Below are 15,916 nucleotides of genomic sequence, written 5' to 3' on the forward strand. Positions count from 1 at the left end.
CAACCAAAAGAAAAGTTGTAGTACCCATTGAGATCTTCACATAGATATAGAGAGGGTCTAGATTGGAGCACACATGAGGAAGTTATGATTTTTGAAAAATCATTACTTGCACGTCAAGTGCGTGCCTTCGCGTGCCGCACACCTGACACCGGATTCGAACAGATTGCGAGTGATGTGGATGAGTAGGGAGGTGACACATGGCAACTTCTTGTGGAACCACGGTGTTCAAGTGCATGTCGTGCATAAGAAATGGACGACACGCACCCCTAAAACTCGACTATAAATAGAAGGATGTTCCATTTAGTTCCAACACACCTTCATTCACTTCTCTCTTTCTCTCTAGTCCATGTGCTACCCCGTAGAGTGGCTATCGGATTTCTGAGCTCGTCTCTACGCTATATCAACGGTTTCAAACCCTAGAGTGAGTTCACGACCCCTATTTTACTGTTTTAAATGTTTTCAAGGAGGGATACATGCTTATCAAATGGTTTTATAAAAATATTTATTTTATAAATGTCAAAACATTTTATAATAAGCTAGAATCCTTAGGATAGTATAATTGTAGATACTATGCCTAGTTTTAAGCTACGATCTTATGGCTAGAGGTTATAATGCCCAATAATCAATGAGTAGGTGTTACCTAGATGTTATAATGGCCAAACCCCTAGGAAACCTTAGTACCTAGGAGTTATGTTATACAAGATTTAGGATATGCATAGTACTTAGTTGTTACACTACCCAAATATCATACTAGCTACAATGTCGGCAAGATACCTTCCATAAAAGTTACTATTCGACGTCCGATGAAGCGTCGTGATTTGGGGTACATGTATGGTCATAGCATCGATTATAAGGGCTTGCGATAATTTATTAAAAAATGCCTTAGAGTTTAAATTACCATTTGGGACGCCTGGAGTGGTAATTAAAATATGTTAGGATCGTTAGATATCCTAAAAAGATAATAAATTAGGATTAATAAAAGACATCCTAATTAAAATACATTAGGATCGTTAGATATCCTAAAAAGATAGTAATATATGATTAATAAAAGATATCATAATTAAAATAAGTTAGGATCGTTAAATATCCTCAAAAGATAGAAAGTTAGGTTAATAATTAAGAAAGGTTTTCTCAAAGAAAATGATTTTTAAAAAGATTCAAAAATAAAAACTTATGTACTCACCAACATTATGTTGACTTTCAAAATACATGTATTCTCAAGAAGATGAGTGTGGATGAGTGTATCACTAATAAGAAGGAGATCTGCAAGGGAGTTATTAACATTATGTTAGACTTTCAAAATACGTGTATTCTCAGGAAGATGAGTGTGGAGGAGTGTCACGCTAGTAAGAAGGAGGTCTGCAAGGGAGTTGTTGAAGTTTAGTATCATTTGATTTTAGGAGTTTGTGTTTGTATCAAAATCAATGTAATCCTTTAAAAATCGACAATAAATAAATGTTTAAAATATACATTTGTGTCTGATTGTACCTGTTTCATAGATCCAATTATCCATACGTCGCATTGCCTAATGTTTCCGCCAACTGTTGGCCAGGGTGTGACAGGTTGTCCTACGTAGGATGCCACGCGAGCAAAACTTGAAGAAATCGTTCAGAAGTATTAAACGTGTACAAAAACAACAAATGACTTATTTTCCTGTAACATCCCAAACAACTATGAAATGAGGCAAAATCGATCATTCTAGGGCTATATAATCCTAATCGTATACAACTACGAAAACATACACTTAGCAATTAACAAGCATCACAAAAATCACGTAATTCTATCATATGATTCCTAAAGGTATCATTGGCCCTAATCTAGCTTGCAATTCACATATCAAGCATACAAATCACAATACATAGATATGTGTAATTTAGGAACCACTTACTTGAGCTCGAGTGATTGCACACATCGTATTCCCCCTTTTACATAATAAAAATCTTTTCAGAATCCAATTTCTTTTTCTTTTTAAAAAGATTATCATTTTATCAGTTTGAGTTCTGACACACTTGAAAGTGTGCCTGAATCCCCCAAACCAAGGCTGATACCAACTTGTAACATCCCAAAACAGTGATACAAATTTTCGTTTTTAAAACCAACAATTTCAAACACTAAACTGTTCCAAACATTCACAATACACAATATCAAATCATTAGAGTACTAATATCCAGAAAAGTGCGGAAAAATATGAGGGGATGATGTTGTGCCACCACGTCGGGCCCTTCCCTTTAGTACCGGAAGTACCTAAAACCAGAAACAAAAATTGTAAGCACAAAGCTTAATGAGTTCCCGAAAGTACCACATACCAACATACGAATATGGGCCCTACCCTAAGGTATATTTCAACCCAATAAAAAATATGGGCCCCGTCCTAGGGCCTCGCCCTGGGGTATATTTCAACCCGAACATGCCATAGTAGGCCCCGTCGTGGGGTATATTTCAACCCGACATACCATAGTGGTCCCCGCCCTGGGGTATATTTCAACCTGATCATACAAACAAGTATACATCACATAACAACTAGCATTCTATATAACCAAAATAATGGGCCGGCATTGGTGCCTTCAACCCATGTATACAGTGAGAAAACTCACCTCACAGACAGATGAGAAAATGAAAATAGTACGCTGCTCCAAAATAAACTCTAAAAATCCCCTTTACAAAAACAGTGACCATAACTCATAATATAGGTTAAAATACCTAAAATAAACCATGGTCAAACCCTGGTCAAAATCCAGGTCAAGGTCAACCGAGTTAACTCGGTGAGTATGTTGGGCGTCCCCAACTTGTACGCGAGGCATATTGCTTACTTGAACAAATGTCGAAGGGCTGACCATGAACGCACATCGTACCCATTGGTATGCCCAGCATTCGCGACTGCCACCCACTCAATCCATTAAGTACTCAATCCTTAAGCACTTACGTCCAAAATCAATATCTATGCCCTAAAAAGTGTTCTTAACCATAAAGTTTCCAACTTTATGGTTTTGCATGGCTAATAAGACCTTATCATTAAAAACCTAGCCTCTTAACCCATTAAAACAACCTATAACATGCATGGGAATAAAATAGCATCCAAGATCATATTTTTATGGCTTGACACATCTTATAACATCTGAAAGGACAACTCAAACATCTTGGAGTACTCTGTAACACCCTGATCATTAGGTATTAATATTAAAATTTCAGTTTGGGATTCTTGAAAACCTACTCGGCGAGTTGGCCTCCCTACTCGTCGAGTAGTAGCGCGTTTGGGGCGCGAGGTTAATGATCTACTCGTCGAGTCCATTATGGTACTCGACGAGTAGATGCTGGCAGATGAAATCCTAGATTTCAGGGCCTTGCACCCTATTTAAAGGGTCATTAGCCTCCCTTGGCCTCCCCTTTACAACTCTATACCTCCCTAAAACCCTGATTCGAGTGTGAGTGTGCTTCTTGGTGGTTTTAAAGCTTGAAGGAGGGATTTGGTGAAGGAACCACTTGAGGAATCAAGCTAGAAGGAGCAAGGGATTCGTGGGGATTCAAGATCTACTTCTGTGGAGCACTTTCTGAAGGTATTAAGTTGTCTCTTGGCACATTTCCACCTAAAACCCTCTTGTGCATGGATTCTAAGAAAGGGCTTTTGTGTTTAAGCCAAGATCTGAAGTTGTAACTTCAGATCTGAACCCCTTTTGGCCTTAAGATGCATAAAGTTATTAGTTGAGCTTAGCATGTGCCTTCCCTCAAGTGTATAACTCCATTCCAAGCTTAGATTTGCCATTTTAGGGCCTTAAAGCCTTGCATGCACGTAAAGTTTGCAACTTTACGTGGAAAGCAATCCTCAGGAGCCTAGATCTGTAGTTTGGAAGCATTGAATGGCTCAAAAAGGGTCTGTATGGCTTGAGATCTGATAGGACTCGGCGAGTCATATGAAGGCAGACATGGACTCGACGAGTTGGACGAACAACTCGGCGAGCCCGATGAATATTGCTATGAACTCGACGAGTTGGAGGAACAACTCGGCGAGTCGGATGAAGATTACCTAGAACTCGGCAAGTTGAAGGAACAACTCGGCGAGTCGGGTAAGATTTCCCCAATGGTTGGATATTCGTAGACATGTCGAGTGGCAAACAAGGAAACTCGACAAACGACCTTAGATTATCGATCAAGACCGCATGAAATCGATGAGTCACCTTAATGACTCGGCGAGTAGATGTTATCCCGGGAAACTCAGCGAGTCACAAGTTGTACTCGGCGAGTTAAGGTCAACAGGGACCGCTGACTTAATTTGGGTTGTGGTTGACCAGGATGGACTTTGGGGAAATGACTGGATATTGTATGACATTTTTAGGCAGTTGCGTGGAGCAGCCTGTGGGGTACATTTGGTCGCTAAGTGTCAGTTCAGCATTCTTGACAGGTGAGTTTCTCACCATACCTATTGGTCTAAGGCACCAAGGCCGGCCCATTATGTGATTATGTTATATGTGTTAGACATTCTGTGTTTTGTGATTGCATGTTTTGTATGAAGACCTCGGGGGAAGCCCGTGACATTGGATGTAAGACCATGTGGAGTAGCCCATGGCAGTCCTAGGTGAAGACCATGTGGGGTAGCCCATGGCATTGGATGTAAGGCCATGTGGGGGAGCCCATGGTAGTCTTAGGTAAAGACCATGTGGGGTAGCCCATGGCAATCTCACAGTTTTCATGTATGCATGGCTCACGTGATATGTGTGTAGCTTTTATATCTAACAGGGTATATGATATGTGGTTTGTGTGTGTGTGGTATGCTCTGGGAAATTCACTAAGCATTTCGCTTACATGTTGTTGATTGTTTCAGGTACTTCAGAGCCTAAGGACAAAGACAAGGCGTGATGACGTGGCGTGCATTCTACCTCTCTTTTTGTGTGTTGAGACTCTCTGATGTTTTCAAAAGTACAATGAAATTGTAATAATTGTGAATTGGGAAACAAATGGTTTGGAAATCTACGGATTATGGGAATTGTTTGAGTAATTTAAAATGAAAAATTTCTTGATAAAAATTGGGTCGTTACAAGTTGGTATCAGAGCCTTGGTTTGAGGGATTCAGGCATATTCTCGGGTGTGTCGGGACTCAAACTAAGGAAGTGGTAAAATGTTTTCAAAGGAAACTTAAAAAGGATTTTAAGCCAAAAAGAGGAGAGTGCAATGCGCGTGATCAGCCGAGCCAAGTAAGTAGTTTCCCAAGTTGAATAGCCATGTTATATGATAGTGAGCTTTGTCAATTATATGAAATTGCTAAGTGTATGTTTTAAAATTATATACAGTTAGGAGCTTATAGCCCCAGGACGATTGATTTAGTCTATTGATCCTTTCTGTGTATAATTTGCATGCCTAAAAGCAACCTGTAGTGATTGGTCTAACTGTTATGAGTAGGACAACCATAGGGTGTCCGGGTTTGATCCATGCGAGGGTCGTGTGTCATGGCTTGTGTGGATAGCTTTGGAAGTACCAGGTAAAGCAGCGGGGTAAGGTACTGTAGCACCTGGTTCCTGGTACGTAAATCTTATTTGAGTATTTCTCTTCTTTTAGCCTTGGACTCGGCGAGTCATAGGTCCGACTCGCCGAGTAGATACGGGACCCGGGACACGTTTAAGTTGGTGACTCGGCGAGTCCATATTCCGGACTCGACGAGTCACCGCTGTTGGATGAAACCCTAAGTTTCAGGGGTTTGCACCCTATTTAAACTCTCTTTCCGCCCCAATCTCGCCCCCATTCACCCTCAGAGCCCTGTATCTCTCTCTAGCCTTGCTTACTTGTGAGTTTGAAGTGTTTTTGTGGTGTTCTTGAAGTTTTTGAGGAGAAAGAAGAGTGAATCAAGAAGAGGAGAAGGAGGCCAAGCATCTCTGTGTCATTCCAACGTTTCCCCTGAGGTATAGCTCGTTTCCCCTCTGTTTTTAAGCTTATTGTCCCTTATAGCTCCATTAAAGTCCTCTTTGAGCCATTTCCAAGATTGTGTATGTTTGAGGGTTTGTAATAAGCTAATTGACCTTTAGATCTAGGCATGGTTGAGCTCCAGGAGCTCAGATCTACTGTATTTTTGGAACCATATTGCATGAAAGCCCTAGATCTACCCCTTTTGGTGCATTTTGGACCTTAAAACCCTCATGGTGGTCTATTTACACGTAAAGTTGGAAACTTTACGTGATAACCAGGCCCTAGGAGCCCAGATCTATGTATGGCATGAGCTGGATTCAAGCAGAATCGACCATATAGTAATTGCATGGTAACAACTCGGCGAGTCGTTCATCTAACTCGGCGAGTCGGTTCGCGAGTCTCCGAGTTTGTCCCCTTTTCGTAGTGTCGCATGAGCAGTGAGTCACGGGGTGTGACTCAGTGAGTCGGAAGCTGAACTCATCTATGGAGGAACTTGGCGAGTCAATGCCCTGACTTGGCGAGTTCAAGGCAATCTCCTTAGATCAAGAACAGACTCGGTGAGCTGTTCATACAACTCGGCGAGTCTTAGCATAAGTGTTCATCTGATGAAGATGAACTCGACGAGTTGTTCATACAACTCGGCGAGTAGGATGAAGGACTTGAATATCAGTTTAGAAGGAGAACTCGTCGAGTCGTTGCCTAACTCGACGAGTAGAAACGGGATTCAGGACAATCGTTTGGGTAGGGACTCGGCGAGTTGGAAAGCCAACTCGGCGAGTCGGGTCAACTGAAAGTTGACTCTGACTTTGACTTAGGGCATGATCAGGGGTAAAATGGTCATTTTACCCAAAGGACAGTTAGCAGTGTTTGATTGAGTATGTTGTAGGAATTGCAGCCGGAGGATTTCCAGAGCAGCAACAGCAACAGTAGACAGTCAGTTCCCGATCAGATCGGCAGCTACTTTGAGGTAAGTTACCTTCCAGTAGCGGTGGGTCTACGGCCACAATGTCGGCCCACCAGTAGGAGTTGTATGTAGATGATTGTCTCCGTGATATTCATCTAGGGATTACTACTACCTATGTTATGTTTATGTGCTAGTATGATATGATGTTATGTGCTAGTGACAGTAGAGGGAGATAGTCCCCGAGGTATCCGGTCGGTAGGGCCGAAGGGGTAATCATACCCAGCCATGTTAGATAGATTCTGATATTGTGATACATGTTATGTGGTAGTAGTGGAGGGGAGGAATAGTTCCCCAGCATCCGGTCGAGAGGACCGAAGGGGAGGCCAGCACCCAGATATGCTAGGCAATATCCGGTCGAGAGGACCGAAGGGGAGGCCAGCACCCAGATATGCTAGGCAATACCCGGTCGAGAGGGCCGAAGGGGTAGGTCGGGCACCCAGATATGCCTGACAATATATGTATGTTATGAGATTATATGGTATGTGGTACAGTGGGGGAACTCACTAAGCTTTGTGCTTACGGTTTTCAGTTTTGGTTTCAGGTACCTCCTCAGCTAGGGGAAAGGAGCCGGCGCGGTAACATCATGTCACACACACACACACACTCTTGTTTCCGCAGTTACGAGTTTATTCTGGGATTGATACTCTGATATTTGATTTATCGAATGTTGTGGTTTTCAATTTGGTTTTCGATGTGAAATGGTTTAATCAAACAATGTTTTAACTATTAATGCTTTCATGTAATGTTTTATAACGAAATTTTTGGACGTGAAAATTGGGTCGTTACAGGTACGAGTAGGTGTGGAAGGTAGTATTGGGCCCGTACTACTGGAAGCATAGGACCCGTACCCAAACCCATGTTCTACCTGGTAATTCCAAAGGAAAACGGTATGGAAGTAACCTCGTTACGGGTAACCTGATCATTATGTTTTATGAAATGTCAGTCCAGCATGGTGGTTACGCGATTGGGATCAGGATCGGGATCCGGGGCTGGGTCAGGCGGCCCTACTGATGGTATCAATGAGAAGCTGCGTGAGCTGATTGCGGCCGAGGTTGCGAGGGGTATCCTTGACGCTACCCCAGTCATCTTTGGGACGGTCAAGGAGGGCATAATGGAGATCATGGAAGAGAGGCTTAGAGCATTCAGGGCCGATATTTCTGCGGGCCAGGGTGGAGCTCGACCCCCCTCGTTTAGGGAGTTCAAGGCATGTGGAGCTCCAGAGTTTTCAGGGGTCAGGGACCCCATTGTGAGCAGACGCTGGGTGGTGGACATCGAGAATGCCCAACGCACAAGTTCTTGCCCGGAGGAGGCAAAGGTTGGATTTGCTTCCTGTATGCTGAGGGACAGGGCCCGAGATTGGTGGGGCGACATTACTAGTCAGGTGGGAGCAGCCGGTGTGGCTGACATGTCGTGGGCCGAGTTTGTGCGACGATTCGATCAGGAGTTTGCACCACCTATTGAGGTGCAACGGATGGTGAGGGAGTTTCATGATTTACAGCAGACTACTGAGACTGTGGTGGAGATCACCGCCAAGTTATGAGAGCGAGCTTTGTTGATCCCTCAGTATGCGGCAGATGAGGACTTGAGGAGGACCCGATACCACTCTATGTTGAAGAGAGGACATACATGAATTTGTGAGCTTTACAAGGTGCAAAACCCTGAATGAGATGGTTGATAAGGCCCGTGAGAGGGAGATGGAGTTGGAATCCCGCACGAAGCGGAAGACTAAGAAGATTCAAGCAGCGAGGGCCCAGGCTAAGAAGCCTAAGACCTCCGATTCTTCGAGTAAGGGCCAACAGGGCTGGGGCCGGTGCGCCAAGTGCGGGAGGTTTCATAGTGGGACTTGTCGGACAGCCGGGATGTCGGGATGCTACTCATGTGGACAACAGGGTCACTTGAGTAAGGATTGCCCCAAAAAGGGCCTGCTATGTTTTCACTGCAACCAGACAGGCCATAAAAAGGCCGATTGTCTGAGGTTGCAAGGAGGAGGAGGAGGAGGATATGTGGCAGCGCCCATGCCCGTCGCCATGAGGATTACTGATGGCTGCCCTAAGGCGGAAGCTCCAGCGGCGAAGAGCCGCACATTCCAGCTGACTACCGAAGAGGCTCGGGCCGCGCCAGACATTGTGGATGGTATGTGTTCATTATCCTCTATCTCTTTTATGTTAAATGTTTGTATGTATGCTTATTATGCTGTGTATAGGGACCTTTCTGGTCAATGGTATGACGGCCCATGTCTTATTTGATTCGGGGGCTACCTGATCTTTTGTGTCTCTTGCACTTAGCAAGAAATTCCGAGACGCACCGGGGACTCTGGATACCCCGCTCGAGGTGGAGATTGCAGATGATCGCACAGTGAATGTTGCAAGGGTGTGTCAGGACTACGTCCTGAATGTGCACGGCGAAAGGTTTCGCGTTGATTTGGTTCCCATACCATTGCGAGGATTGAAGGTGATTATTGGGATGGACCGGCTGGGGGCCAATGGGGCCATGATCGATTGTGAGCTGCAGCTAGTCCGGGTTCGAACCCCAAAGGGGAGAGAACTGGTTATCCACGGAGAAAGGACTACGCAGGGCCCGACCCTTTGTTCAGCCGCGAGGGCAAGGAGGTTTTTGCAGCAGGGTTGCATGGGATTTTTGGCCTATGTTTCAGATACGCAAGTGGGGGCAGTGACAGATATCGATAGTGTGACAACCCGAAATTTATCCCGTCATTTTCTAACCACATCTTCCGTTAATAAAACCGCTTTACTAAAATGGCACCAAAATGGCTCTCCAAGCTTCAAAACATACTCACACACTTTAGGGTTTCGAGATAGGGATGGAGGTTGAAGACAAATAAGGGTATGGGGCTATAATGATGCTTAAATAGGTTCCAACCCTTATTTAATCTGATGGATTATCCTATAGTTTGAATTTATATAACCCATAAGGTCGAATTACATATTTCCAAAAATACTGTACTCACGATCCAAAAAAAAAATATTCATTTTATTTGTTATTCAAATCCCTACATCTAACAACAAACTTTTGTATTTTCGTTTTGATAATCAACATGTAATGATGACTTAATAAGGACCTTCTAGGCTTATATAGACTATAACATATAGGTCATCGACCAGGATAGATAAAAAGTCTTTATTTTAAATAGAAAAATAAAACTTATTTATGTAACATCCATAAAATTCATGAAAAATTTAAACTTTTCAAGCAATTCCACAAACTATCATTGTTTACAAAATAGTTTTCAAAACATGTTTATTATCAGAGTTTTCCCAAAATCATAAAACAAAACACGAGAAGGTGCACGATCACGCCTTTGCCTTCCCGCGATCATCTGAGGTACCTGAAACATAACCCAAAACTGTAAGCCCAAAGCTTAGTGATCAGTTCCCCCAAAATACCAACACAACACAAAACCAAAATAATAACAATAAACAACATGCATACATAGCCTTCAGTATGACTGGAACCCCCCACTGGCATCCAGTCTCCCTAGTACGCTCACAGAACCTACAACATGACTGGCACACCACACCGGGCCTTCAGCCTATCTGGAACGTTCTCCGGGCCTTCGGCCTGACTGGTATGCCCCACCGGCCTTCAGTCTATTTGGGACGCCCAAGGTCTGTTGGCCTTCAGCACAAAGCATGATTGCCTCAACCCAACCATACATAGACCGTGTCGATACACATATGTAACAAATAATCATACAATTAACCAGCCAATAACAAGCAGACAGATCTTACACATCAATAAGCATAACATCACCGTATCTACCAGAATACATATCTAACAGATCACTACAATACTCAATTATACGATAATCAAGATAACAATCCAAAGGGTTGGCCTTGGTGCCTTCGACACATAAGTACAACGAGGAAAACTCACCTCACACTGTTGAATCACACTGAAAGTCTCCGGCTGATGGCTCACTAAAATCCCCGCGTTATCACAATAAAAATAACCGTCCAATTAATAATTTGATTACAACCCTTAGCTATTAGTCCATAATTAGGGTAAAAAGCAACTTTAACCTTTCCTTAGTTAGGCTAAGACTTATGCCCAAATCTTAATCCAAAAATGCCTAAAACTACGAAATCACTCAAGGCCCAGATTCAGCCCAATTTTCCAAATTGGGCTCCAAACTCCTAATTGGGCCTTACCCTAAAGTTCATCCCTTCACTTAGCCCAAAACACCAATACTCAGATGGTCTAATAAGGGCCCAAGCATCTAAGCCCAAAAAGGTGGCCCAAACTTGCAAAACCTAATAGACTGAGTACACGGGGTGTACCCAGCTGTACGATCAACGTACTTCCGTCTTGACCAAGAAACGCGTTGCTGACCACCTACGCCCAATGTACGCCCTGGTACACCCAGCGTACGCGGTGGCCATGCAAATTTCAAATAAGGGCTTAAACCATTTAGTCCAAACGTCTAAAATCCAGATCCAAGTCCAAGAAGGTGCTTTTAACCATAAAGTTTCCAACTTTATGCATGCATCATTAGGACCCAAAACCAACCTCTTAGTTGATCTTAATCACTAAAGACCTCTACACTTTACATGCAAGCACTAAATGAGTCAAGAAAACATTTTTATGACTTAACACAACTCAAATCTTCTGAAAAGGCAGCTCCTTTTGTCTTATAGAAGCATTTACTAATTAAGTCTAAGAAAAATGGACAAAACTTATAAAACTCCATATGGCTAGATCTCTAAGAATTACAAGTAAAGTTCAAGAGTTTATACCTTATGGAGCTTCCCAAAAAGATGAAGATCTCATATCTACAAGCTTGAATCCCACACCAAAGCTTCTCAAAGAATCATTTCTTCTTTCTTCAACACCAAGAACATGCACACACACACACACACTCAAGTTCAACTCACACAAGGGCTAGGGCTTGCAAGATCGACTCAAGGAAGGTGGAAGCTGAAAGGGTGAGGGAAATGGGGTTATAAGTGGGATTATAAGTGGGATTATATATGGCTTAACCCTAAAAATTAGGGTTTTCAACATTTGATGAGTACGTCCCGCATACGTTGACGTATGCCCAGCATACTGGGACGCGCCCTAGTACGCTAAGCGTACACACGTACGCATGGCGTACTCCCATTCCCTCCAAATTACGGTTTTTCCATTATGAGTTCTCATGGCTAATTCCTTCCACTACAGGGACCAAAATGTCATGAATTAAAATTAGGACAAATTACGCGATTGGTCCCTGTGGTTTGGGGTAATCTGCGCATTTGGTCCCTAACTTTTTCATAACTCGGACGGTCCCTAAAACGTAATTTAGTTGCGCGTTTGGTCCCTGCCAACCCTAAAAAGAATATATTGTCTTTTTTATTTCTTTATAATTATGTATTTCTTATTTATTTATTAAAAACAAAACGTCAAACCTAGTATTTCTCTCTCTACACTTATGTACCACACCATCAGTCCAATCCGGCCACCACAATTAGTCCAGTCCGACAACCACATCTATTTTGGAAACCAGGTGAAATGAAACCAAAAGGAAATCAAAACCTATAAACAAAAACCACAACCAAAACCAAATCCAAGCCTGCAAATAGAACTAAATGAAAATCTACAACTAAAATCATACCTAAAATACAACCAAAAACCAAATCATACCTAAAATCCAACCTGAAACCAAATCAAACCTAAAACTCTACTATAAATATTAGACGGTGTTCTTTTTGCTCACTTAAATTTGAATCTAGTGAAGGAGGAAAGAAAATCAAAACAAGATAATGTGATTTTCTTTGTTCATTTTTGCTCAGTTGAAGACGAGCGACTTCCGACCAAGATTGGCCCATTTCCCTTTCTACCTGACTGTTTGTATTTCCGGTTAACCCAAGGTGAGTTTTGGAGACATGGAATTGGAATAGAGGCAACAAGATTAAGATGTCTTCATCACTACAGACCAGGGCCGACGAGATCAGGGAAGGGAAAGGTCGTTCCCGCACACCAAACCCTAGCTCTGTGCGTTTTTTTGGCGAGTATATTGTAGATCCGACAAGATTGGTTGCAACGATGGGAGGAAGAAATCGATGGATGGTGACCACCTAACCCACCCCTCTTTATTCCTTTCGAACCTTGCTCCTGCATAATCGAATCAAATTGATGTGTTAAGTAAGAAATCGATGGATGGTGACCACCCAACCCACCCCTAGAAGAATTCAATGTACCAAGTTATAAAATTGCGTTTAGTTACGGAAAAACAATTTTCATTTTCCGTTTTTTGTTTTCCCTTTTCGATTTTCGTTTTCCGTTTTCGTTTTTCATTGAAAAATTTAGAAAACGCGTTTAGTTAAACTTATTCATTTTTCATTTTCAGTTTTAGAAAATTAGAAAACGTGTTTAGATGTGTATTTTTCTATTGGTTTTCATTTTTAGAAAACGGTAGTGGTGGTAGGGTGTGGGTCGGGGAGGTGACGGTAGCGGGTCGGCGTCGGTGGTGGTGATGACAGGCGATGGTGGTGGCGGCGGCAATTGTGTCAGTGGTGGTGATGGCGGCAGCAGCGGTGGTGGTGGTGCTAGTGACGGGTTAGTGGTGGTGGTGGTGGTGATGGTGATGGTAGGTCGGTGATTGTCGTGGTGGTGTTGGGTGGGTGGGGGTGCGAGTGTATGTTTGTGTGTGTATGTGTTTGTAGGGGTAGGTGTAGGTTTGTGTGTGTGTGTGTGTGGGTATGTATGTGTGTGTGGGTTGGTGTGTGTGTGTGCGGGTGGTGTGTGTGTATATGTGTGTTTGTTTATGGGTGTGTGGGTGGGTATGTATATGTGTGTGTGTTTGTGGGTGTGTGTGTGTGTGTGGGTGGGTATGTATATGTATATGTATGTGTGTGTGTTTGTGGGTGGGTGGGTGGGTATGTATGCGTGTGTGTGGGTTGGTGTGTGTGTGTATGTACGGGTGTGTGTGTGGGTATGTATGTGTGTGTGTGTTTGTGGGTTGGTGTGTGTGTGTGTGCGGGTGTGTGTGTGGGGGGGGAGGGGTGGGTGGGTATGTGTGTGTGTGGGTGGCGGTGTTAAGGTGGGGGTAGGTAGAGGTGGATGGGGTGGAGTGGGTGTGTCTTTATATTTTAGAAAAATTTTGGAATTAGAAAAATATGGAAAACAATCATTATCAGTTTTCCAAAAATTTCCAACTTCTTTGTAATTTTAGAAAACGGAAAAATTTCATTTTCCGTGAAAAATTTAGAAAAATAGACGAACTAAACGCGTTTTCAAAATTCTCATTTTTCTTGGAAAAATTTTCCGGAAAACGACCCATTTTTCTGCAACTAAACGCACCCTAATGGTGCGTTTGGTTGTGGAAAACTGTTTTCATTTTCTATGAAAATGTTTTCAGAAAATAGGGTTGAGTTTTCATTTTCAATTTTCAATGAAAACGTGTTTGGTTGGAAATGGTGGAGTTTTCATTTTCCATCATAGAAATTTCGAAAACTTTGGAAAACTATAAAAATCACTTTTCTAATTTACATATAATTTGGAAAACTGAAAATTTTCATTTTCTTAGAAAACTTTGGAAAACCGAACGAACCAAACGCGTTTTCGAAATTTTCGATTTTCTTGGAAAATTTTCCTAGAAAACTGGAAAACTTTCCACAACCAAACACATTCTAAGGGTGCGTTTGGTTGTGAAAAACTGTTTTCATTTTCTAAGAAAATGTTTTTAGAAAATACAGTTGAGTTTTCGTTTTCAAATTTCAATGAAAATTTTAGAAAACGCGTTTGGTTGAAACCGGGGTAGTTTTCATTTTCCTTCTTAAAAATTTGGAAAACTTTGGAAAACTGTAAAAATCACTTTTCTAATTTACATACAATTTGGAAAACTGAAAATTTTCATTTTCTTGGAAAATTTTGGAAAACTGAACGAACCAAACACGTTTTCAAAATTTCCGTTTTTCTTGAAAATTTTTCCTACAAAACTGGAAAATTTTCCACAACCAAACGCACCCTAAGGGTGCGTTTGGTGTAGAAAACTATTTTCATTTTCTAAGAAATGTTTTCCGAAAATAGGATTAAGTTTTCGCTTTCAATTTTCAATGAAAATTTTAGAAAACGTGTTTGGTTGAAACGGGAGGAGTTTTCATTTTCTATCTTAAAAATTTGGAAAATTTTGGAAAACTATACAAATCACTTTTCTAATTTACATACAATTTGGAAAACTGAAAATTTTCATTTTCTTGGAAAATTTTGGAAAACTGAACGAACCAAACGTGTTTTCAAAATTTCCGTTTTTCTTGGAAAATTTCCGTAGAAAACTGAAAAATTTTCCACAACCAAACGCACCCTAAGCTTTTTCAAAATATACCTTGAACATCATAACTTTCTTATGATGACTTGCACCAAGCCACAATCTCATCCACAATCAAGGGTAATCTGGAGTCTATGTAACTCGAAAAAAAGTCATTTGCTCGATAGTAACCATATCATCCACCATCGAGCTCAAATGATTAGCTAATATTTTGCCAATAAGTTTATATTGACAACCTATCAAACTAATAGGTTTGAAGACTTGGACAAACTCTACACCATACACTTTGGGGATCAATGTAATAAAATATCAATAACATCCTCTAGGAAACATGTTAAAATTAAGAATTCCAACACAACCTTAACACATCATCTTCAGTGAGGTACCATATCTTTTTGAAAAAATCAAAATGAAACCATCTTAAGGATTTCTCAGAACCACAATCCCAAACTACTCTTCCAATTTCATCACGAGTCGCATCAATTTCAATCAAAAGGGATTACTTTGTAGAGATATTTCAAGAAAGCCTCCAAGATAGAAGTACGAGACCTAGTACTAGGTTTGGAAAACCGATCTACAAACTAAGAAAAAAAAATCCGACTTCACTCAACCAGGAACAACACCCCACGAAAAAAGTTAAATATACCCATTGTGGAGTCTGTGTAAAAAGTTAAAAAACAAACCCAACTATCTTGTGAAAATGCTTCAAAACAATTCTTCTCCTCTCCACTTCAAGTGACAATATCAAGTACAAACTATATAGCGATAGCAACAAGATGTAGTAAAATAAGGTA

At 41.6% G+C, this 15,916-nt stretch overlaps 1 long non-coding RNA gene across 1 annotated transcript; it reads left to right on the forward strand.

Moving 5' to 3' along the window:
* Positions 1 to 5,400: 5,400 nt before the first annotated feature.
* Positions 5,401 to 7,582, forward strand: LOC128133954 (uncharacterized). The gene is made up of 4 exons (XR_008232277.1): positions 5,401 to 5,510; positions 5,808 to 5,888; positions 6,788 to 6,859; positions 7,398 to 7,582. It is a non-coding gene; the product is annotated as an uncharacterized LOC128133954 (long non-coding RNA).
* Positions 7,583 to 15,916: the final 8,334 nt, after the last annotated feature.

Source organism: Lactuca sativa, chromosome 4 (assembly GCF_002870075.4).
Source record: "Lactuca sativa cultivar Salinas chromosome 4, Lsat_Salinas_v11, whole genome shotgun sequence".
Lineage (NCBI taxonomy): Eukaryota > Viridiplantae > Streptophyta > Magnoliopsida > Asterales > Asteraceae > Lactuca > Lactuca sativa.